We start from the raw sequence: 23,594 nt of genomic DNA, 5'->3' as shown, positions 1-23,594 counted from the left end.
CAACTAAACCGACGTGAAAGAGAGGCCCACAGTGCTTTCCATGCTAACAGTGACAATTAAGGAAGGTTAGGGCTGTGCATTAGAGTTTATATTTACAGGTAAGCCATATTCTGTTTTAAAGTTGACAACACTGATAACTATGACAAGCTTGTATGTACTCGGAATATGTACTATGTTTTGCCATTGGTGGTATAAGAGAGAGGTATATTTTCTCAAGGAAGCCTTCACATTCCTTTGAATTGAGATCTAGAAATAACATTTCATAAGGAAAACATATTTTATGTGGTAGATGTCCATTTAGGCTGCTGTAACAAAAGTGCCATAGACTGGATAGCTTAAACAACAGAAATTTATTTCTCATAGTTCTGGAGGCTAGAGGTCTCAGATCAAGGCAATAGCAGATTCAGTGTCTGGTGAGGGCTGGCTTCTTGGCTCATTGACTGCTGTCTTCTTGCTGTGTCCTCACATAGTGGAAGGGGAGAGGGATCTCTCTGTCTGGTGCCTCTGTGGTAAGGGCACTAATCTCATTCATGAGGGCTCCACCCTCATGGCCTAATCACCTCTGAAAAGCCCTACCTCTGAATACCATCAGATTACGTGTCAACATATGAATTTTGGGAAGGCACAAGTGTTCATTCTATTGAAGTAGGATACTATTTTAAATCATTAATTAGTGTGATCTAACTCATCCCCTCACACACACTTTCTCAATCTTGCTTCTTAGCTCAATATTCATCATGATCTCTTAACTCACAAAATTTAATTGGGAATTTTGTTCCTGGGTATTTGCAATTCAGTTCAACAAGGCTTTATTGTTTCCTATTACGTGCCGCAGGAACTATTCTAGGCACTGGCAGGGACTTCAAGGATGAAAAAGAGGAAATGATCCTTTCTCTTATACATTCACCAGATAAATTGGTAGGGTTAAGTGTCTGGAGTGGCTAAAATCCAGGATGTGCTTTCAATTTATTCTGATGCCAACAAGAGAGAAATATCAGTATTCTGGCAAGGTGGTAGGTCAAAAGCAGTTGGAAGGTGAGGGAAGGTCAGTGGGGAGGTTGGTATAACAAAGGCCAAGTGATGACTCGTGGCTTATTTAGCAGTCCATGGGAACTGGAGGTTGATCCATTCAAAATAAGATCTCCAACTGTCTTGATTTTTTTTTTTTTTTTTGGTTACTTTCTATACTACAATCTAAAAAGGGAAAGCTTGTTTGTACCTTGCTTAAGAAAAGTGCAGTGGCACATGGCTTAAATGACCCAAGGATATATATTATGAAAAACAATAACAACTGAATTAATAAAGTAGCAGTTTGAAATCATCTTATTTATATTTATCACCGTATTATTTCACAGAAAGACATCAATAACCTTTTAAAATAGCATCTAGGGAACGACAGAGCTACTGCATTTAGATCCAAAATGTCACCTTTCTTTGCGTGTAGTTGAGAGGCTTGCAAAGCATGCTCAATGTCTCAGATGGAGGCCAACACCTCACGGTATATACCAGAGCCACAAAATGACAACTGATAGCTTCTAACCTGTGGAACCAAGGGCACAAAAATATCAAGCAGTGACTTGTTTTACCAGAAGATCATGAGAGTCCAAAGGATCTTTGCTAATTTATTGAGACAAACTCCAGTGGATTCATTCTGAAAGATAGTTTGTTAAATCCACTTAATTTTTGCTTATTCAAGTGGGTGTTTTAGTAATTGCGGAATGCTGGCAGGAACAGAACCGACAGATACCTCATTGATCCTCAATATATAGAAGCTGTGGAATTTGAGGCTTATGTTATGAATGTGCTATGTACATATATTCCAGAATTTCTAGAAAAGAGGTGAAAAAATACCAATAGTACACAGCTATGGAAAATGACGCTTATAAAGAATTTAACATAGAGAAGTGCCTAGAATAAAAGAAGTGCACGTTTAGTACCATCTCAACTGTTGCAAGGAGACAGACAAGGGACAAAAAAATATAATGAAAGGAATTATGTCAAAAATGTTTACAGTGGGTTTCATTAGGAAGGTGGTGGGATGATGGGTGATTTTTTTTTCCTTTTTACATTTTGTGTGCTTTCCAAATATTCCATAATGAATATGATTTAAAACCAATATGAATACATGTTACTTGTTAAGAATTGGGCAATATAGGAAAGAACAATGAACACAATAAAAAATCGTCCAGTGCCCATTCATATTATTAAAATTTACACATATACTTGTATGTTTCATCATACCCCATTATTTTTTTAAAGTTAAAGTCTGTATCATTAAATATAATTTGGCTCTGTCATTTTACCTGCTGTGCTGTATTCCATTTTATGGTTTTAGCATACTTCGTTTACCAATTCTCTTGCTGGTGGACATTTAGATTACTTCTAACCTTTTCCATTATAAATATTGCTATGGTGAATATCCTTGTGCTTCTCTCCTGTCTCCTCCTTTGTGTATATACGTGGCAGTTTTTCCTGGAAGTAATCAAGAAACTACACATCATGGACTACATCTGGCTTGTTGCCTGTTTTTGTAAATAAAATGTTATGGGTACACTGCCACGCCCATTTGTTTCTGAATTCTCAATGGCTCCTTTCATGCCATATTGAAAGAGTTGAGTAGCTGCAACAGAGATTATATGGACTGCAAAACCTAAAATATTTACGGTCTGGACCTTTACAGAAAACGTTTGCTAATCTGCAGTATTACCTACGTGTGAAATGCTGGGTACAGGGTGCACACATGTAGCTGTAGAGATAGAGCAAAATCACTCTGCACGGTGGTTGTGAAAATTATGTGCTTTCCCTAGTGTCTGTGACTTCCTGGGGCCCCAAAGTTTTGCCAAAACTTGCCAATGTCACACTTAAAAATTTTGCATTTCCCTAATTACTAGTGAGATTGAGCAACTTTTCAAATGTTTATCAGCCATTTTTTAAACCTGTGAATTACCTGTTAATATCTTTTGCTCATTTTTTTCTTCGTAGGCTGCTTACGTTTTGTTGATTCTTTTTTAATTGAAGTTTAATTGACTTACAATATATTAGTTTCAGGCGAACCATATAGCAATTTGATATTTTTATACATTGTGAAATGATCACCATAAATCAAATTACCATGTCATCATAAAAAGTTATTATAGTATCATTATTATTTTTTAAAATCTTTATTGGAGTATAATTGCTTTACAATGGTGTGTTAGTTTCTGCTTTATAACAAAGTGAATCAGCTATACATATACATATATCCCCATATCTCTTCCCTCTTGTGTCTCCCTCCCACCCTCCCTATCCCACCCCTCTAGGTGGTCACAAAGCACTGAGCTGATCTCCCTGTGCTATGCGGCTGCTTCCCACTTAGCTATCTATTTTACACTTCTTAGTGTATGTATGTCCATGCCACTGTCTCACTTCATCCCAGCTTACCCTTCCCCCTCCCCATGTTCTCAATTCCATTCTCTACGTCTGCGTCTTTATTCGTGTCCTGTCCCTAGGTTCTTCATAACCATTTTTTTAAAATTCCATATATATGTTAGCATGCAGTATTTGTTTTTCCCTTTTTGACTTACTTTACTCTGTATGACAGACTCTAGGTCCATCCACCTCACTACAAATAACTCAATTTCGTTTCTTTTTATGGCTGAGTAATATTCCATTGTATATACGTGCCACATCTTCTTTATCCATTCATTTGTTGATGGACACTTAGGTTGCTTCCATGTCCTGGCTATTGTAAATAGAGCTGCAATGAACATTGTGGTTCATGACTCTTTTTGAATTATGGTTTTCTCAGGGTATATGCCCAGTAATGGGATTGCTGGGTCATATGGTAGTTCTATTTTTAGTTTTTTAAAGAAACTACATATTGTTCTCCATAGTGACTGTATCAACTTATATTCCCACCAACAGTGCAAGAGGGTTCCCTTTTCTCCACACCCTTTCCAGCATTTATTGTTTCTAGATTTTTTGATGATGGCCATTCTGACTGGTGTGAGGTGATACCTCATTGTAGTTTTGATTTGCACTTCTCTAATGATTAGTGATATTGAGCATTCTTTTTTTTTTTTTACCATCTTTATTGGAGTATAATTGCTTTACAATGGTGTGTTAGTTTCTGCTTTATAACAAAGTGAATCAGTTATACATATACATATGTTCCCATATCTCTTCCCTCTTGCGTCTCCCTCCCTCCCACCCTCCCTATCGCACCCCTCTAGGTGGTCACAAAGCACCGAGCTGATCTCCCTGTGCTATGTGGCTGCTTCCCACTAGCTATCTATTTTACATTTGGTAGTGTATATATGTCCATGCCACTCTCACCCTGTCACATCTTACCCCTCCGCCTCCCCATATCCTCAAGTCCATTCTCTAGTAGGTCTGTGTCTTTATTTCCGTCTTGCCACTAGGTTCTTCATGACCTTTTTTTTTTTCCTTAGATTCCATATATATGTGTTAGCATATGATATTTGTTTTTCTCTTTCTGACTTACTTCACTCTGTATGACAGACTCTAACTCCATCCACCTAACTACAAATACCTCCATTTCGTTTCTTTTTACGGCTGAGTAATATTCCATTGTATATATGTGCCACATCTTCTTTATCCATTCATCCGATGATGGACACTTAGGTTGCTTCCATGTCCTGGCTATTGTAAATAGAGCTGCAATGAACATTTTGGTACATGACTCTTTTTGAATTATGGTTTTCTCAGGGTATATGCCCAGTAGTGGGATTGCTGGGTCGTATGGTAGTTCTATTTTTAGTTTTTTAAGGAACCTCCATACTGTTCTCCATAGTGGCTCTTATCAATTTACATTCCCACCAACAGTGCAAGAGTGTTTCCTTTTCTCCACACCCTCTCCAGCATTTATTGTTTGTAGATTTTTTGATGATGGCCATTCTGACTGGTGTGAGGTGATACCTCATTGTAGTTTTGATTTGCATTTCTCTAATGATTAGTGATGTTGAGCATTCTTTCATGTGTCTGTAGGCCATCTGTCTATCTTCTTTGGAGAAATGTCTATTTAGGTCTTCTGCCCATTTTTGGATTGGGTTGTTTGTTTTTTTGTTATTGAGCTGCATGAGCTGCTTGTAAATCTTGGAGATTAATCCTTTGTCAGTTGCTTCATTTGCAAATATTTTCTCCCATTCTGAGGGTTGTCTTTTGGTCTTGTTTATGGTTTCCTTTGCTGTGCAAAAGCTTTTAAGTTTCATTAGGTCCCATTTGTTTATTTTTGTTTTCATTTCCATTTCTCTAGGAGTTGGGTCAAAAAGGATCTTGCTATTATTTATGTGATAGAGAGCATTCTTTCATGTGTTTGTTGGCAATTTGTCTATCTTCTTTGGAGAAGTGTCTGTTTAGGTCTTCTGCCCATTTTTGGATTGGGCTGTTTGTTTTTTTGATATTGAGGTGCATGAGCTCCTTATAAATTTTGGAGATTAATCCTTTGTCAGTTGCTTCATTTGCAAATATTTTCTCCCATTCTGAGGGTTGTCTTTTGGTCTTGTTTATGGTTTCCTTTGCTGTGCAAAAGCTTTTAAGTTTCATTAGGTCCCATTTGTTTACTTTAGTTTTTATTTCCATTTCTGTAGGAGGTGGGTCAAAAAGGATCTTGCTGTGATTTATGTCATAGAGTGTTCTGCCTAGGTTTTCCTCTAAGAGTTTTATAGTGTCTGGCCTTACATTTATGTCTTTAATGCATTTTGAGTTTATTTTTGTGTATGGTGTTAGGGAGTGTTCTAATTTCATTCTTTTACATGTAGCTGTCCAGTTTTCCCAGCACAACTTATTGAAGAGACTGTCTTTTCTCCATTATATATTCTTACCTCCTTTATCAAAAGTAAGGTGACCATATGTGTGTGGGTTTATATCTGGGCTATCCCATTGATCTATATTTCTGTTTTTGTGCCAGTACCATACTGTCTTGATTACTGTAGCTTTGTAGTATAGTCTGAAGTCAGGGAGCCTGCTTCCTCCAGCTCCATTTTTCTTTCTCAAGATTGCTTTGGTTATTTGGGGTCTTTTGTGTTTCCATACAAATTGTGAACTTTTTTGTTCTAGTTCTGTGAAAAATGCCATTGGTAGTTTGATAGAGATTCCATTGAATCTGTAGATTGCTTTGGGTAGTATAGTCATTATCACAATGCTGATTCTTCCAATCCAAGAACATGGTATATCTCTCTATCTGTTTGTATCATCTTTAATTTCTTTCATCAGTGTCTTATAGATTTCTGCATACAGGTCTTTTGTCTCCTTAGGTAGGTTGATTCCTAGGTATTTTGTTCTTTTTGTTGCAGTGGTAAATGGGAGTGTTTCCTTAATTTCTCTTTCAGATTTCTCATCATTAGTGTATAGGAGAGCAAGAGATTTCTGTGCATTAATTTTGTATCCTGCTACTTTACCAAATTAATTGATTAGCTCTAGTAGTTTTCTGGTAGAGTCTTTAGGATTCTCTATGTATAGTATCATGTCATGTGCAGACAGTGACAGCTTTACTTCTTCTTTTCCAATTTGTATTCTTTTATTTCTTTTTCTTATCTGATTGCTGTGGCTAAAGCTTCCAAAACTATGTTGAATAATAGTGGTGAGAGTGGGCAAACTTGTCTTCTTCCTGATCTTAGTGGAAATGGTTTCAGTTTTTCACCATTGAGGACGATGTTGGCTGTGGGTTTGTCATATAGAGCCTTTATTATGTTGAGGTAAGTTCCCTCTATACCTACTTTCTGGAGGGTTTTTTTAAATCATAAATGTGTGTTGAATTTTCTCAAAAGCATTTTCTGCATCTATTGAGATGATCATATGGTTTTTATTCTTCAATTTGTTAATATGGAATATCACAATGATTGATTTGCATATACTGAAGAATCCTTGCATTCCTGTGATAAACCCCACTTGCTCATGGTGTATGATCCTTTTAATGTGCTGTTGCATTCTGTTTGCTAGTATTTTGTTGAGGGTTTTTGCATCTGTGTTCATCAGTGATATTGGCCTGTAGGTTTCTTTCTTTTTGACATCTTTGTAGGGTTTTCGTATCAGGGTGATGGTGGCCTCGTAGAATGAGTTTGGGAGTGTTCCTTCCTCTGCTATATTTTGGAAGGGTTTGAGAAGGATAGGTGTTAGCTCTTCTCTAAATGTGTGATAGAATTCGCCTGTGAAGCCATCTGGTCCTAGGCTTTTGTTTGTTGGAAGATTTTTAATCACAGTTTCAATTTCAGTGCTTGTGATTGGTCTGTTTATATTTTCTATTTCTTCCTGCTTCAGTCTTGGAAGGTTATGCTTTTCTAAGAATTTGTCCATTTCTTCCATGTTGTCCATTTTATTGGCATAGAGTTGCTTGTAGTAATCTCTCATGATCCTTTGTATTTCTGCAGTGTCAGTTGTTACTTTCTCCTTTTTCATTTCTAATACTGTTGATTTGAGTCTTTTCCCTTTTTTTCTTGATGAGTCTGGCTAATGGTTATCAATTTTGTTTATCTTCTCAAAGAACCAGCTTTTAGTTTTATTGATCTTTACTATTCTTTCCTTCATTTCTTTTTCATTTATTTCTGATCTGATCTTTACAATTTCTTTCCTTCTGCTAACTTTGGGGTTTTTTTGTTCCTCTTTCTCTAATTGCTTTAGGTATAATGTTAGGTTGTTTATTTGAGATGTTTCTTGTTTCTTAAGGTAGGATTGTATTGCTATAAACTTCCCTCTTAAAACTGCTTTTGCTGCATCCCATAGGTTTTGGGTCGTTGTGTTTTCATTGTCATTTGTTTGTAGGTATTTGATTTCCTCTTTGATTTCTTCAGTGATCTCTTGGCTATTAAGCAGTGTATTGTTTAGCCTCCATGTGTTTGTGGTTTTTACAGATTTTTTCCTGTAATTGATATCTAGTCTCATAGCATTGTGGTCGGAAAAGATACTTGATACGATTTCAATTTTCTTAAATTTACCAAGGCTTGATTTGTGACCCAAGATATGATCTATCCTGGAGAATGTTCCATGAGTGCTTGAGAAGTATATTCTGTTGTTTTGGGATGGAATGTCCTATAAATATCAATTAAGTCCATCTTGTTTAATGTGTCATTTAAAGCTTGTGTTTCCTTATTTATTTTCATTTTGGATGATCTGTCCATTGGTGAAAATGGGGTGTTAAAGTCCCCTACTATGATTGTGTTACTGTCGATTCCCATTTTATGGCTGCTAGCATTTGCCTTATGTATTGAGGTGCTCCTATGTTGGGTGCATAAATATTTACAATTGTTATATCTTCTTCTTGGATTGATCCCTTGATCATTATGTAGTGTCCTTCTTTGTCTCTTGCAGTAGTCTTTATTTTAAAGTCTATTTTGTCTGATATGGGAATTGCTACTCCAGCTTTCTTTTGATTTCCAATTTCATGGAATATCTTTTTCCATCCCCTCACTTTCAGTCTGTATGTGTCCCTAGGTCTAAAATGGGTCTCTTGTAGATAGCATATATACGGGTCTTGGTTTTGTGTCCATTCAGCCAGTCTGTGTCTTTTGCTTGGAGAATTTAATCCATTTACATTTGAGGTAATTATCTATATGTATGTTCCTATTACCATTTTTTAATTGTTTTGGGTTTTTTATTGTAGGTCTTTTCCTTCTCTTGTGTTTCCTGCCTAGAGAAGTTCCTTTAGCATTTGTTGTAAAGCTGATTTTGTGGTGCTGAATTCTCTTAGCTTTTGCTTGTCTGTAAAGATTTTAATTTCTCCATTGAATCTAAATGAGATCCTTGCTGGGTAGATTAATCTTGGTTGTAGGTTTTTCCCTTTCATCACTTTAAATATGTCCTGCCACTCCCTTCTGGCTTGGAGGGTTTCTGCTGAATGATCAGCTCTTAACCTTATGGGGATTCCCTTGTGTGTTATTTGTTGTTTTTCCCTTGCTGCTTTTCATATTTTTTCTTTGTATTTAATTTTTGATACTTTGATTAATGTGTGTCTTGGCGTGTTTCTCCTCGGATTTATCCTGTATGGAACTCTCTGCGCTTCCTGGACTTAATTAACTATTTCCTTTCCCATATTAGGCAAGTTTTCAACTATAATCTCTTCAAATATTTTCTCAGTCCCTTTCTTTATCTCTTTTTCTTCTGGGACCCCTATAATTCAAATGTTGGTGGGTTTAATGTTGTCCCAGAGGTCTCTGTAGCTATCCTCAATTCTTTTCACTCTTTTTTCTTTATTCTGCTCTGCAGTAGTTATTTCCACTATTTTATCTTCCAGGTCACTTATGTGTTCTTCTGCCTCAGTTATTCTGCTATTGATTCCTTCTAGAGAATTTGTAATTTCATTTATTTTGTTGTTCATCATTGTTTGTTTGCTCTTTAGTTCCTCTAGGTCCTTGTTAAATGTTCCTTGTATTTTCTCCATTCTATTTCCAAGATTTTGTATCATTTTTACTACATTACTCTGAATTAGTTTTCAGGTAGACTGCCTATTTCCTCTTCATTTGTTTGGTGTGGTGGGTTTTTACTTTGTTACTTCATCTGCTCTTTGTTTTTCTGTCTTCTCATTCTGCTTAACTTACTGTGTTTGGGGTCTCCTTTTCTCAGGCTGCAGGTTAGTAGTTCCCATTGTTTTTGGTGTCTGTCCCCAGTGGGTGAGGTTGGTTTAATGGATTGTCTAGCCTTCCTGGTAGAGGGGACTAGTGCCTGTGTTCTGGTGGATGAGGCTGAATCTTGTCTTTCTGGTGGGCAGGACCTCATCAGGTGGTGTGTTTTGGGGTGTCTGTGACCTTATTATGATTTTAGGCAGCCTCTGTCCATATGGGTGGGGTTGTGTTCCTGTCATGCTAGTTCTTTGGCATAGGGTGTCCAGCACTGTAGCTTTCTGGTCATTGAGTGGATGTGGGTCTTACCGTTGAGATGGAAAGCTCTGGGAAAGCTTTTGCCGTTGTATATTACATGGAGCCAGGAGGTCTCTGGTGGACCAATGTCCTGAACTAAGCTCTCCCACGTCAGAGGCACAGGCCTGACAGCTGGCCAGAGCACCAAGACCCTGTCAGCCACATGGCTCAGAAGAAAATGGAGAGCAAAAGAAAGAAAGAAAGAAAAATAAAATAAAATAAAGTTATTAACATAAAAAATAAAAAGTAAATATTAAAAATAAAAATATTAAAAAGTAATTTAAAAAAAGAAGGGAAGAAAGAAGAAAGCAACCGAATCAAAAAACAGATCCACGAGTGATAACAAGCACTAAAAACTATACCAAAAAAAAAGAGAGAAAGACAGAACCCTGGGACAAATGGTAAAAGCAAAGCTATCCTGATAAAATCACACAAAGAAGCATACACATACACACTCACAAAAAGAGAAGAAGGAAAAATATATATATATATATCGTTGCCCCCAAAGTCCACCGCCTAAATTTTGGGATGTTTCGTTGTCTATTCCGGTATTCCACAGGTGCAGGGTACATCAAGTTGATTGTGGAGATTTAATCTGCTCCTGAGGCTGCTGGGAGAGATCTCCCTTTCTCTTCTTTGTTCGCCCAGCTTCTGGGGTTCAGCTTTGGATTTGGCCCCACCTCTGCGTGTAGGTCACCTGAGGGCATCTCTTCTTCGCTCAGACAGGACGGTGTTAAAGGAGTGGCTGACTGGGGGCTCTGGCTCACTCAGGCCGGGGGCAGGGAGGGGTACACAATGCGGAGCGAGCCTGCCGCGGCAGAGGCCCTCATGACGTTGCAACAGCCTGAGGCATGCTGTGTGTTCTCCCAGGGAAGTTGTCCCTGGATCACGGGACCTTGGCTGTGGTGGGCTGCACAGGCTCCTGGGAGGGGAGGTGTGGATAGTGACCTGTGCTTGCACACGGGCTTCTTGGTGGCTGCAGTAGCAGCCTTAGAGTCTCATGCCTGTCTCTGGTGTCCGTGCTGATAGCCGCGGCTCACGCCGTCTCTGGAGCTTGTTTAGGCGGTGCTCTGAATCTCCTCTGCTCGCGCACCCCGAATCAATGTTCTCTTCCCTCTCAGGCAGTTCCAGACTTTTCTGGGACTCCCTCCTGGCTACCTGTGGCACACTAGCCCCCTTCAGGCTGTGTTCACGCAGCCAACCCCAGTCCTCTCCCTGGGATCCGACCTCTGAAGCCTAAGCCTCAGCTCCCAGGCCCTGCCCGCCCCAGCGGGTGAGCAGACAAGCCTTTCAGGCTGGTGAGTGCTGGTCAGCACCCATCCTCTGTGCGGGAATCTCTCCGCTTTGCCCTCCGCACCCCTGTGGCTGCGCTCTCCTCCGTGGCTCCAAAGCTTCCCCCCTCCGCCACCCGCAGTCTCCGCCCACGAAGGGGCTTCCTAGTGTGTGGAAACCTTTCCTCCTTCACAGCTCCCTCCCACTGGTGCAGGTGGCATCCCTATTCTTTTGTCTCTGTTATTTCTTTTTTCTTTTGCCCTACCCAGGTACGTGGGGAGTTTCTTGCCTTTTGGGAAGTCTGATGTCTTCTGCCAGTGTTCAGTAGGTGTACTGTAGGAGTTGCTCCACATGTAGATGTATTTCTGATGTATTTGTGAGGAGGAAGGTGATCTCCATGTCTTTCTCTTCTGCCATCTTGAAGGTCTCCCCCCTATTATAGTATTATTGACTATATTCCCTATGCTCTACATTACTTCCACATGATTTATTTTATATTTGGAAGTTTGTACTTCTTAATTCCCTTCCCCTGTTTTGCACTTCCCCCCACATCCCGTGCCCTCTGCCAATCACCAGCTTGGGCTCTGTATCTATGAGTCCATTTCTGTTTTGCTATGTTTGTTCATTTGTTTCCTTTTATGGATTCCACACATAGTTGAAATAATATGGTATTTGTCTTTTTCTGTCTGACTTACTTCACTTAGCGGAATACCCTCTAGGTCCATCCATGTCACAAATAGTAAGATGTCATTCTTTTCATGGTTGAATAATAATCAGTTGTGTGTATATGTATGAGTGTGGTGTGTGTGTGTATAGATATATGTATTTTTCCACATTAGAAAGATTGTATCAATCTATCGATGGACACTTAGGTTGCTTTCATAGTGTTAGCTATTGTAAATAATGCTGCAGTGAACATTGGAGTGCATATATCTTCTTGAATTAGTGTCTTCATTTTCTTTCAATAAATATCCAGAAGTGGGATTGCTGCATCATATGGTAGTTCTATTTTTAATTTTTTGAGGAACCTCTATACTGTTTTCCATAGTGGTTGCACCAATTTATATTCCAACCAACAAAGCACAAGTGTTCCCCTTTCTCTACAACCTCACCAACAGTTGTTATTTCTTATCTTTTTGATAATAGCCTTTCTATCACGTGTGAGGTGATAGCTCATTGTGGTTTTGATTTGCATATCTCTGATGAGTGATCAGCATCTTTTCATGCACCTGTTGTCTCTGTATATCATCTTTGGAAAAATGTCTTATCAGGTCCTCTACCCATTTTAAAATCTGAATTTTTTTTTTCTATTTAGTTGTATGAGTTCTTTGTATATTTTGGGTATTAACCCCTCATCAGATATATCATTTGCAAATATTTTCTCCCATTCAGGAGGTTGCCTTTTTTTGTTGTTGATGGTTTGTTTTCCTGTACAAAACGTTTTTAATTTGTTGTAGTCTCATTTGCTTGCTTTTGCTTTCGTTGCTCTTGCCTGAGGAGAGAGATCCAGAAAAATATTGCTAAGCTGATGTCAAAGAGCATACTGCCTATATTTTCTTCTAAGTGTTTTATGGTTTCCCATCTTACATTTAGGTCTTTAATAAGTTTTGAGTTAATTTTTGTGCATGGTGTGAGGGAATAGTCCAGTTGATTCTTTTACATGTAGCTGTCCAGTTTTCCCAGCACCACTTATTGAAGAGACAGTCTTTTTCCATTGTATATTCTTGCCTCCTTTCTCATAGCTTAATTGACCATACTTGTGTGGGTTTATTTCTGAGTTCTCTGTTCTGTTCCATTGATCTATGTGTCTGTTTTTGTGCCAATGCCATACTGTTTTGAATACTAAGAGCTTTGTAATATTGTCAGGGAGTGTGATACCTCCAGTTCTGTTCATCATGATTATTTCTTTATATAATCTTGATACTAATCCTGTGTTGATGGGTTTTTTTTTTTTTTTTTGGTTACTTCATTGTATAGAAATTTCTACCTTTCAATGGCGTCAGATTTAGCATGGTTTGTGCTTGTTTATTGTCTTATCTTGGACATTTTTTCCTATCTGAAGTTATTTTTCAGTTCTCCAAATTTTCAAGTTTGCTTCTCATATTCATACCTTTAACTTACCTGGAATTTATTTTTGTGGTGTGGCATAGATTGTAACCTACTTCTCCACACAGACCATGAGTATCTTCCCATGTCAAAAGAGAGATCTATGTCATCATTTTAATGACTGCCTAATATTCTGTCATAATTCATTTAATTCACCTCCTCTTGTTTTCTATTTGGATTATTCCAGATGTCCCCTTTATAAATAATGCTAAGGTGAACATTCTTCTAAAATGAATAACTTTTGCAATCAGAAAAACAGAAAGCAAAAAATAGGGACAGCTTTAAAAATACCCAACAACCTTCATAATTGGGTATTGCATAGTTGCATTCATTTATTAAGTACTATTTCTAGGTACTAAATACATGGTACTTACGGTAGATTGTTACTCACCATCTACTCCAACTTCCGTATTGTGTGCTTTTCTATATTGCCAAGTTTTGAAAGTTAAAAATCCGTATCTCTGAGGCTCTCGTAGCTAGGGTTCTCCTTGCATCCACCAAATAGATGCACTCAAATGAGATTTAGAGGCAGAAATGAGGCAGTGGCCGTACTGCTGTCTTATCTGTTGCTTTTCTGAAACCCGGCTGTGGAAAGAGTGGTCATTTCTGAGGCGGCCTTCTGGGGTTTAGTCAGTAGCTTTGTAGAAGCCTTCATCATGATGGCGGCTCTGTATCCTGTCTGGATTACATGTGTAGAAGTGTGTTCTATGTCTCAGTGGTGCCAATGGTGGCCTCCTGATTCTCCGTTTTCCTGACTGTGGCAAAGGTTGTCTGAGGGGCTGAGCCCAGAACCCGCTCCTCTGTCACTTCCAGTGATCTTATATGTACGGAATCCCTTGTGTTACATAGCTTTCTGTTTAAAATGCTAGCGTCGTTTCTGTTTCCTGCAGCAGAATCCTGTCTCACACAAGTGTCTGAAGAGGGAGATGGAATATAAGCAAATAATGTCCACACACTTTGCTAAGTGCTAACGCATTTATCTGCTGGGTGCTGTGGGATCACAGAGGAAGGACTATTTTTGCCTGCCAGAGTCAGGAAAAATTTCACTTAGGAGGTGATTTTTGGCCAAGTCTTAAAGGGCAATAATGGGCAGAGGGAACAGCCTGAGAATGTCCAGAGATATGTGATTCTGACACAAATAATTGGGTGTGGCTGAATCATAGAGTGTGTTGTATAACGATCACCCTGACAGTTGTGTGTGGGACAGTGTAGAGGGGCATAGAAATGTAGCCAGGGAGAAAGAGGAAGTTAAGAAAAGCCGAGGACAGGTGTGAAAAAAAAGAAAGAAAACTGAATATGATGAATGAGAGGAAAGTCAAGGATTCTTAATTTTTTGCCCTGGAAATCCCTCCCTCCCTCCTTCCCTTCCTTCCAACTGAAGCTCCCTGTGTTAGACTACAAGCTCATTCCGGAGCATGTTAATTTCTCTTGTGTTCCCTATAACATCTAGCTGATGCCTCGCCCATGATATTGCTCCATAACTATTGGTTAAATGTTTGATCTGAGCTACTTGATTGTACCTTTAAGAGTAGTTAACAGAGTTAAGAAATTCAATGTGCTATTCTAAGTCACTGTTTGGAAAAGATTTAAATCCTTGCAGTGGAGTACTGAACACTTGGTTTGAGTTTATTCCTTTTTAATTTTTGGCCACACCCCACGGCATGTGGGACCTTAGTTCCCCCACCAGGCGTGTGGGACCTTAGTTCGCCGCCCAGGGATCGAACCCACGCCCCCTGCACTGGAAGGCGGAGTTTTAACCACTGGACAGCCAGGGAAGTCCCCTGAGTTTCTTCTTTATCTTACTCCAGCCAAGGCTCTTTCCTGTTTCTTCCTGAGTTGATGAGAGAAAGCATTACCTTATATCTCTAGGTTTCCCTCGCAGGTAAAATTGTCTATGCCCTTCCCTAAAACCTTTTCTAAAACCCTCACTTCTGCAGCAGAAAATCTAGTTCTTCTTTGTCTTTAACAATCACAATGGTCTCTAATGATACTAATATACTAACATTAGTACTATTAACAGTAATAATGAAAAGAAAAAAAAAAAAAGGCCGGGAAGTACCATGGTCCCTTTACTTCAGATCACTTCCAAGCTCTGTTTTTGAAGTTTCAGTAGTCAGAGCTGGGATTTCTTTGGAGTTAAACCTACTTGTAACATTTTTTTTTCCCTAGGGGTAGAATAAGACAAACTTTTTTGTTCCTTTTTCTTAATAAATATGAAGGGACTTGATAGTTAATTAGAATGTTTGTTTTACTTCAGAGATGCCTTAGGTTACGATCAGAAAGGCCTTTTTAAAAGAGAGAACCAAAATATGGAACACATTTTGAACAATTAAACAAAAGAATTACCAGCTTTTTCACACAGTGCTATTGGAGTTCAAAGGCGGAAGAGATCACTAGCTGGGAGAAATCAGTAAAAACTCAAATATTCAGCAAATATTGGGCTGTGCTTTGAAGGAGGGATTGGTTTTGGGTAGGGGAAGGGGAGGACAGCTACCTAGGTAGGGTAATATCAAGGAAAAGGATGTGGAAATGGGAATGAGGGAAAGAATTCAAAGGACAGAGAATAGACTATTCCAACTCAACAATTGGGATAAAGAAAACCTGAATATGTTGGTGTGGCAAATTATTTTGCTTGGGACTTTTTTTGCATGCTCATTAGTGTTTTGGGCATGCCAGGCTAGCAGGACGAGATTGGCACCATTGTCTGGGTGTTGGCCATCATTTGAACCGCACTTTGGATCCGTGTACCCAGTTGTTGAACTGTTATAATGTCAGAGTGGCAGGGCCCTCAGAGACCTTTAATCCAACTCCCTCACTTTACAGATCCGGAAACCGGCGTCCAGAAAGAAAGGACTTGTTCTAGCTCACACAGTGACCCAGGCATTTGAATCCAAGTATATCATTGAAAGTTAATGGTGAAATTAACCTGCCAAACGCTCAGAAGAGGAAAGTGTCAACCGGTTGAGTACCTTACTGTACTTCCTTCCTCGTAAAAATCCCCTGCATCTGGAAAGGTGTTCCTTCCCTCTAGTTGGGTCAGAGCTGTTCTGCTGCCTCTCTGCATACCTCTGAGGGATAAGGTGAGCACATTTGTTGGCTGGGCTAGCATTTCCCTCTCACTCACTCATGCAGATTACAGACTTTCTTTATTGAGTGAGGAAAGGAAACAGTCACTTAGCAGCTTTGACAGGCTGAAAGCGCCCTTTATTATTAGAAATCAGCTGCTTTAATTTGGAAAAGCAGTGGTTAGATTTTGAGTTGCAGCTTTACACAGTAAGGTGGCATTTTGTTCTGTTACCTGCACCTGGAGGAGAATGGAAACAATTTCAAAAGTGAAGCAGTTTCAAAAGTGAAGCAGTGAAAGACCTTGGATATTGGAGTCTACGGTTCCAAGGATAAGATTTCCTTAAGGCGTTTTGCCCTGAACATCGTCCTTTCCTCTTGAAACCATGCAACAAGATAACTCTCACTGATAGCAAAAACCAGGCAAACCTTGACACTGGCGTTTCAAGAGAGGGCATTGAGGCAGATGTGTTACCACTGTTCTGTGAGGCTCAGGTGTGAACTATGCCAGAATGATACCACCAATGAAGCCACTGACCCAGTGACCACAGGGGAGATTCTTAAGATAAGTACTAAGTCTGAAGCCTAACCTTAGGACAGATGGCCAGTGAAAAACTTGAGTCCTTGAGACACTCATGCATAGATGAACACAAGAAGCAAGGACAGCTTTGCAAAACCCAACTCAGGTCCTACGGGAATCAGATGCTCCCTAGTGCTACTAATGCATTGCTCCAAGTGCAAAGGATGACAGGGAGCCTGGATTGTTCTGATGAGACTGCAGGATGGGTTTCCACTCAGTGGAGTAAGGGCTGTATATAAATGGGCAAATGGAGAATGATAGAGGTAGCTGACAGCTAAGAGAAACAGCAGTACGAAAACCAAAAACGGCCTCAGTTGATGTAGTAAGTCTTGGACATTAGGAAGGACACTTAGTAAATACAAAGGCTTTCCTAAAGATAGCATTTATTTCAGCATTGTTACCACTGCAGAAAGTCAAGCAGTTTGGAGCCTCCGGAATGAAAGCCACATTCTTTAGTGGGGGTGGTAGACATAGTGGCTAAGATTCTAGACTTTGCTTTCATCTTGATATCAGGCTTCCAACCTTGTCTCTGCCACTTCCTACCTCTGTATCCTTGGACAAGTTACTTCACTTCTCTGATCTCCACTTTCCTCTTCAGTGAAATAGAGGTAATAATAGGATATATCTTTGGGGCTGTTGTGGAGATTTAATTGTGATTGTACATAGGAAATATTTAGCATGGTGTCTGGCATAGAGAAAAATAAAAATATTAAATTGCTCTTCTATTTCTCTTCCTCATCTTTACTGATATCAACCTACTTATTATTTATTTTTTTGGCCATGCCATGTGGCATGTGGGATCTTAGTTCCCTGAGCTTTTATTTGGTATAACTCTAATGCTACAGAAAAGTTGCCAGAATGGTACTGAGAGTTTCTCTATACCCTTCACCCAGCTTCCCCAATGTACATTACTATGTACATTTGTCAAAACATTGGTTCAATACTATTAACTAAACTCCAGACTTTACTTGGATTTGCCCTAGTTTTTCCACTAATGTCCTTTTCCCGTTTCAGGATCCATTCCAGGATACTGTTTCACATTGAGTTGTCATGCTCCTTAGTCTCCTTTGATGTGTGATAATTTCTTAGATTTTCTGTGTTTTTCACGACCTTGACATTTTTGAAGAGTACTGGTCAGGTATTTGTAGACTGTCCCTCAGTTTTATATGAAAATTGGAACTAAGACTTTGTCTTTAGATACTACTCTTCTGTTAGTGAAAAGGGACTGGTGATTAAATGAAAACTACACTTATGATATGTTCTGTAATTAGCTCTAGTAATTAGACTATGTTTTATCCTTATATCAACAATTCTTAGCATGATGCCCAGTATGCGACAGGCATGCATATATTTTTTGAATGAAGAAATCAATGTTTCTGATTTAATTGTTTATGATACCATTTGTATTTTGACTCATTTCTGTGTTGATGCAGTTTTAGTTTTGTAACAAAATGATATCCCAATTTAAGAGCCCCCCTCAAGCTTTATAAATAAGAAGCACCTAGGTAGATTTAACAAACTCTCTCACCGCTGTCTTGTCTGACTCTGAGAGGTGAGGCACACACACGTCACACACATTTGTTCCCCAATAGGGATGATCACTGATTTCTGTATTGGTCACTATGATTTACACCTGTATGAAGGTTTATCTTTAAAATGTTGGAAGAAGGGACTTCCCTGGCAGTCCAGTGGCTAAGACTTTGTGCTCCCAATGCAGGGGGCATGGGTTCGATCCCTGGTCGGGGAACTGGGGAACTAAGATCCTGCATGCTGCACGGTGCGGCCAAAAAAAAAAAAAAAAAAAAAAAAAAACAGTTGGAAGAAACTGAATGGAAAAGGTGATTACAAAACTATGAGTGTTTCCATAGAAACTCAGAAAATAGGATGTGAATGATTGTATAGGGTGAGTATCTGTGCAAATGTGTGCACATACAGGTGTATGTCTCTCTGGGGTTAGTATGTTTATGGAAAATGACTGAAAGGATACATATTCAACTGTTAACAGTGCTACCTTTGCTACCTTTGTTGGTAAGGGTGAGTTTGGAAGAAGAGTGGGAAAAATTGGGGACCAACTTTTTACCTTTTCCCCCTCATGATAAAAAAGAAATGAAGCAAAACATTCTGAAAGAATACACCATGTGATCCCTTTAACTAATAATAACTAAAAAAAAAAATAGAAAATAGACAGTTTTGAGATCTTAGGGAATAACTTAATTTAGGGTGACTGATGTTTAGACAGCTGTTGGAGGGCTCTGGCAGGTGGCTGAATTTAAATATGCACAGTACATGCAAATGTCTACCTGTTGCGACTGAATTGCTCAATGAGCTATGTAGGTGCAAGGGGGGAATATCAACAAACAGTCCAAACTACTTCCTGTTTTCATGTCATAAATTTGTAAACACGGAGATGATAACAGATAATTGAGAACCCCCCTCCCCTCCACCCGCCATAGCTTAGAGTTTCTCTCAGAACTGTGTCTACACAATCCCACATATGGCCAATGGAGGCCACAGCTGGAACATCTTTTGTGACGGCATTTGAACCCATTTACTGGCTATGTGCATAGACTGTATATGGAGAGAAGCAAAAGGAATTTGGTTTTTATTGCATTCCATCAGTGGCGCTGACGTGTGGTGTATAGTCAGAAGCAGCACAGAAACAGTTATTATGTGAACTGAAGCTGAAGGCAATGGATTTGGAACAATTAGTTCTACTTCAGGGTAATTGCTGCCTTCCCCGCTTGCTTTCTCTTCCGTGTCTGCCTTCTTCCCTCCATGCCATTGTTCGACACTTCCTACACAGAAGGCAATTAATAATGGAAGTCGTGGGTAATACAAAGAGCTCGGTAAATGATAGGCTAGTGGTTTATTTAATCTAGTTCTATTTTTTGATTCCCAAACAGCCGTAACGGGAAGAAACGAGGCAAATGATTTACAAATCTGATGAGTTCACAAATTCATTGATTCATCAAACATTTATTGGGTGCCTGTTAGGTCCCAGACACTGTGTTAGATGTGACAGGAAAAACTAATGGGAACATTGGCTCTGTTTGCTATGCGCTCAGTGATGAAGTAATCCTCGGCTCCGTAACTGTGGGTGATACCAAGAAAATGGAAATCGAAATCTTTCACATTAATTGAGCTTTCTGAACAAATGATAATTTGATTTTGAGAAATAAATATTAAGACACATATTGCTTTTAAAAACTAAACGTATTAGGATCGTGTGGTCCGATTTGCTTAAATAAAATTTTATACAACTGATGCAGAAATTCAAAATCTCAATGCAGACAGAGATTTCATCCAGCCTGTCTTTTTACTCCAGAGCTGGCCTGTCTGAATACCTACAGTGATACTTCGTTTCGGGCACTTATTTTTTAGAGAAACTGCTTATAGCTGCATGGTGCTTGAGGTTTGAGGGCCTCCAACTGTTGACTTTCTGTAATCTTACTAAGCGTTTGGAGAGAAACACAAACTCTCTACTTGTACACTGGAGTGGGAATCCATCTAGGTCTGAGATCCTTTTCATCTGGCTCTTTGAATAGTATTGTGATTATTAAGTAAGATTACATACCAAAAAAAAAAAACAAACACTTTAAGGATCTTTAAAGCACAACCAAATGTAAGGTACGTTAACCCCCCTGCACGTTCAGACTTTCATCTGGTAGCCTTACTTTTCTAGAACATTCAGCCTTGAACCACGAAGTTAGCAAAAAAGAATTGTGAAGGCCAGGACTTGCTGTTATGAATCCCATGTATAAAAACCATGCAGTTAACTTGAGAGGGTCACTGTACCACACTGAGTCTTGTTAATACATACTTCTTAATAAGTGTGGTTATCTGGTTGACATGCAGCAGTTTGGGGAAGGCAGGTAGGGAAAGAGGACTATTAGAGGCAGGTTGGGTGAGAGCAGAAGAAGAGACAGTTGACAGACTTCTAGTAAGGAGGAGAAAGAGAAACATGGAGAGAGACCGAGAGCCATATTACAGCACAGTACAACAACTGTAGTCCATAATGACGGCCTTAAGTCATGGAAGAAAAGTTAAATTATGTTCTGTGTCCTCTGAGATATCAGGGATGTGGATAGTACTGGTTCCTGCCAATTTAGTTCAAATTTCTGAGCTTGAGATGCAAACTGCAGTTATCTGGAAAGCATACCAACGTTGAAGCATTTCGTTTTCCTGACAGTCAGAAAATGAAGCATTGCTATGGGAATATAATTACGAGTTGCTCTTAGAGGTAACGGATCCCATCAGTTGCTTACAAATGAAATAAAGTGATACCTTGCCCTGATTTTGGTATACCCCGCCATATTTCCCGTTATGTCCACAGGTGTAAGATATTATGAAGCTCAGACCAATAGACAATAAGCAACCATGAGCATTGCTTGTTTGCCATGTCATGCCCTACACCTAACACAGTCCCTGGCAGTCAAAATTTTCCCTAAGTGTGTATAGATATATAATGGAAATGTAAATATCTCATAGGACAAAAGGGCAAGTTGTAAAATCAACGATTTCAGTATGTTGTACCTTTTTAACGTTGAGTATAGAGTCAGCTATTGCTGTATTCCTAACAGTAACAGAGTATTTGTGGCATGCAACAGTAAGCAATAATTTTGCTCACATGTCTTTGGGTTGGTTTGAGGTCAGGTGACCTAGGCTGGGCTTAGCTGGGTGGCCCTTAGCTGCAGATTGGGTCTGAGTCTTTTCTGTGTGTCTTGGACTAGCTGATTAACCGGGGATGCTTTTTCCTGGTGGTGGTGGAGATGCAAGGCAGCAAGCAGAAGCATGAGAACCATGAGGTCCCTCTTAAGGCTTAGGCTTGAAACTGAAACTGTCTCTTCTACCCTTATTCCACTGGACAAAGTAAGTCACATGGTCAAGCCCAACGCACACTGCCTGTAGGGGGAGGGACTATAAAGTCACATGGCAAAGGAATGGGTCTAGGCAGGAGTGATGAATTGGGGTCTATGTTAACAAGACTTGAGGTCAGGTACCTGTGATTACTCTTTTTTTTTTTTTTTTTTTTTTATGATTCCATTTATATAAAGTCCAAAAAATAAGCAATACCAACCTATAATCTTTTTTTTCGGGGTTATTAAATATTCTTTTTTTTTAAACATCTTTATTGGAGTATAATTGTTTTACAATGGTGTGTTAGTTTCTGCTTTATAACAAAGTGAATCAGTTATACATATACATATGTTCCCATATCTCTTCCCTCTTGCGTCTCCCTCCCTCCCACCCTCCCTATCCCACCCCTCTAGGTGGTCACAAAGCACCGAGCTGATCTCCCTGTGCTATGCGGCTGCTTCCCACTAGCTATCTAATTTACGTTTGGTAGTGTATATATGTCCATGCCATGTGATTACTCTTATGGGACAATAATTGGATCTTTTTGCTTTCAACAGTAACTGCACGATAAGATATGGGGCAGGCTCCAAAAACCAACTGTTGATATAGAATTGAAAAATTTCCTCCCCATTCTCGATCTTATAACTTTTTTGACGAAGGTTCTAGTAATAGATGACCAAGAATGAGGCATCTGCAGCCACGTTTTCTCTGTGCCTGATGAATAGCCATAGCAAAATATTATTGTACCCAGGAAAACAAATGACGTTAAACAGATTGCTATTCAGCCTGTGATGATGTGTCATTTAACTTTAATGTTCAATAGGGGTTTAATGTGCTCTAGTCAATGGGAATTAGAACACTAGAAAACACCTCTTTGGTGGGTGGCAGTGTGTTGGATTGCATGACTATCTTTCCTGCTTGACAGCTCCTCATGCTAAGAATGAATCATTATCCTGCTGTTGAACATGTATCATCTGAGATATTACCTGGCACCGGTAGGTGCCTTAGTCTGAATTGGCACTTGGAGGGTAGTCACAATGTTTGCTAACATGCCTCTTAACTAAATTCAGTTATATAGATAGATAGGTTAGATTATTTCATAGTTGAATTCCCACAAGTCTCTCATTAAAAATACCTGAAAACATGTATAGTGATTTTATTAGCACTCCCACTTCAAAATTAATTATTTCTATCCTTTGGCTTCCTTTTAGAGGATTCATATGGCACTGTATATTCAAGCTGAATATAGTGTTAAGATCATCAGAAATGGTAGCCCTCCTGGGCTCTAGGTATATCCAGGGTAGGGGTTCGTAGCATGGGGTCCACAGATGAGTGTCAGGGATTGTGAAACAACTGATCATTTGCAGATTATGAATATATTGTATACATGTAGGAACTTCTTTCTCCAAAGAACATCTATAGCTTTCATCAGTCTTTTAAAACTCCAAGACTCCAACACACCAACAAGTTTGTGCTTGTCTAGTAGAGTTTGTGTTTGGTTTTCTGTAGGCCCATTTTAAAGAAGTGATCACCAAATTGTAGTGTGTCCACAGGACGGTGATGTGGGTGGTTAAAGAGTCTGAAAACCATGCACCTTATTAGAGTGGTGGATGTAATGGCAAATGTTCAGTGTGGAGGAAAGAAGGCTGATTGAGAGATGATGTAGCTGTGCTTCAATATTCAAAGGGCAGTGACATGGAGAAGGACTTGCCTTGTTATTTTTCTAGAAGAGGAAGAGGGGAGATGTGAGGCACCAGATTTCAATGCAACCTAAAAGTGAACTTTGTCATAACCTTAACTTTCCAGGCACGTAATGGGTAGCTTATTATTTACCTTCACAAGTTTTCTACGTGTAAAGCTAAAATAAC

Source organism: Balaenoptera musculus, chromosome X, assembly GCF_009873245.2.
Source record: "Balaenoptera musculus isolate JJ_BM4_2016_0621 chromosome X, mBalMus1.pri.v3, whole genome shotgun sequence".
Taxonomy (NCBI): domain Eukaryota; kingdom Metazoa; phylum Chordata; class Mammalia; order Artiodactyla; family Balaenopteridae; genus Balaenoptera; species Balaenoptera musculus.
This window is presented reverse-complemented; position numbering follows the sequence as displayed.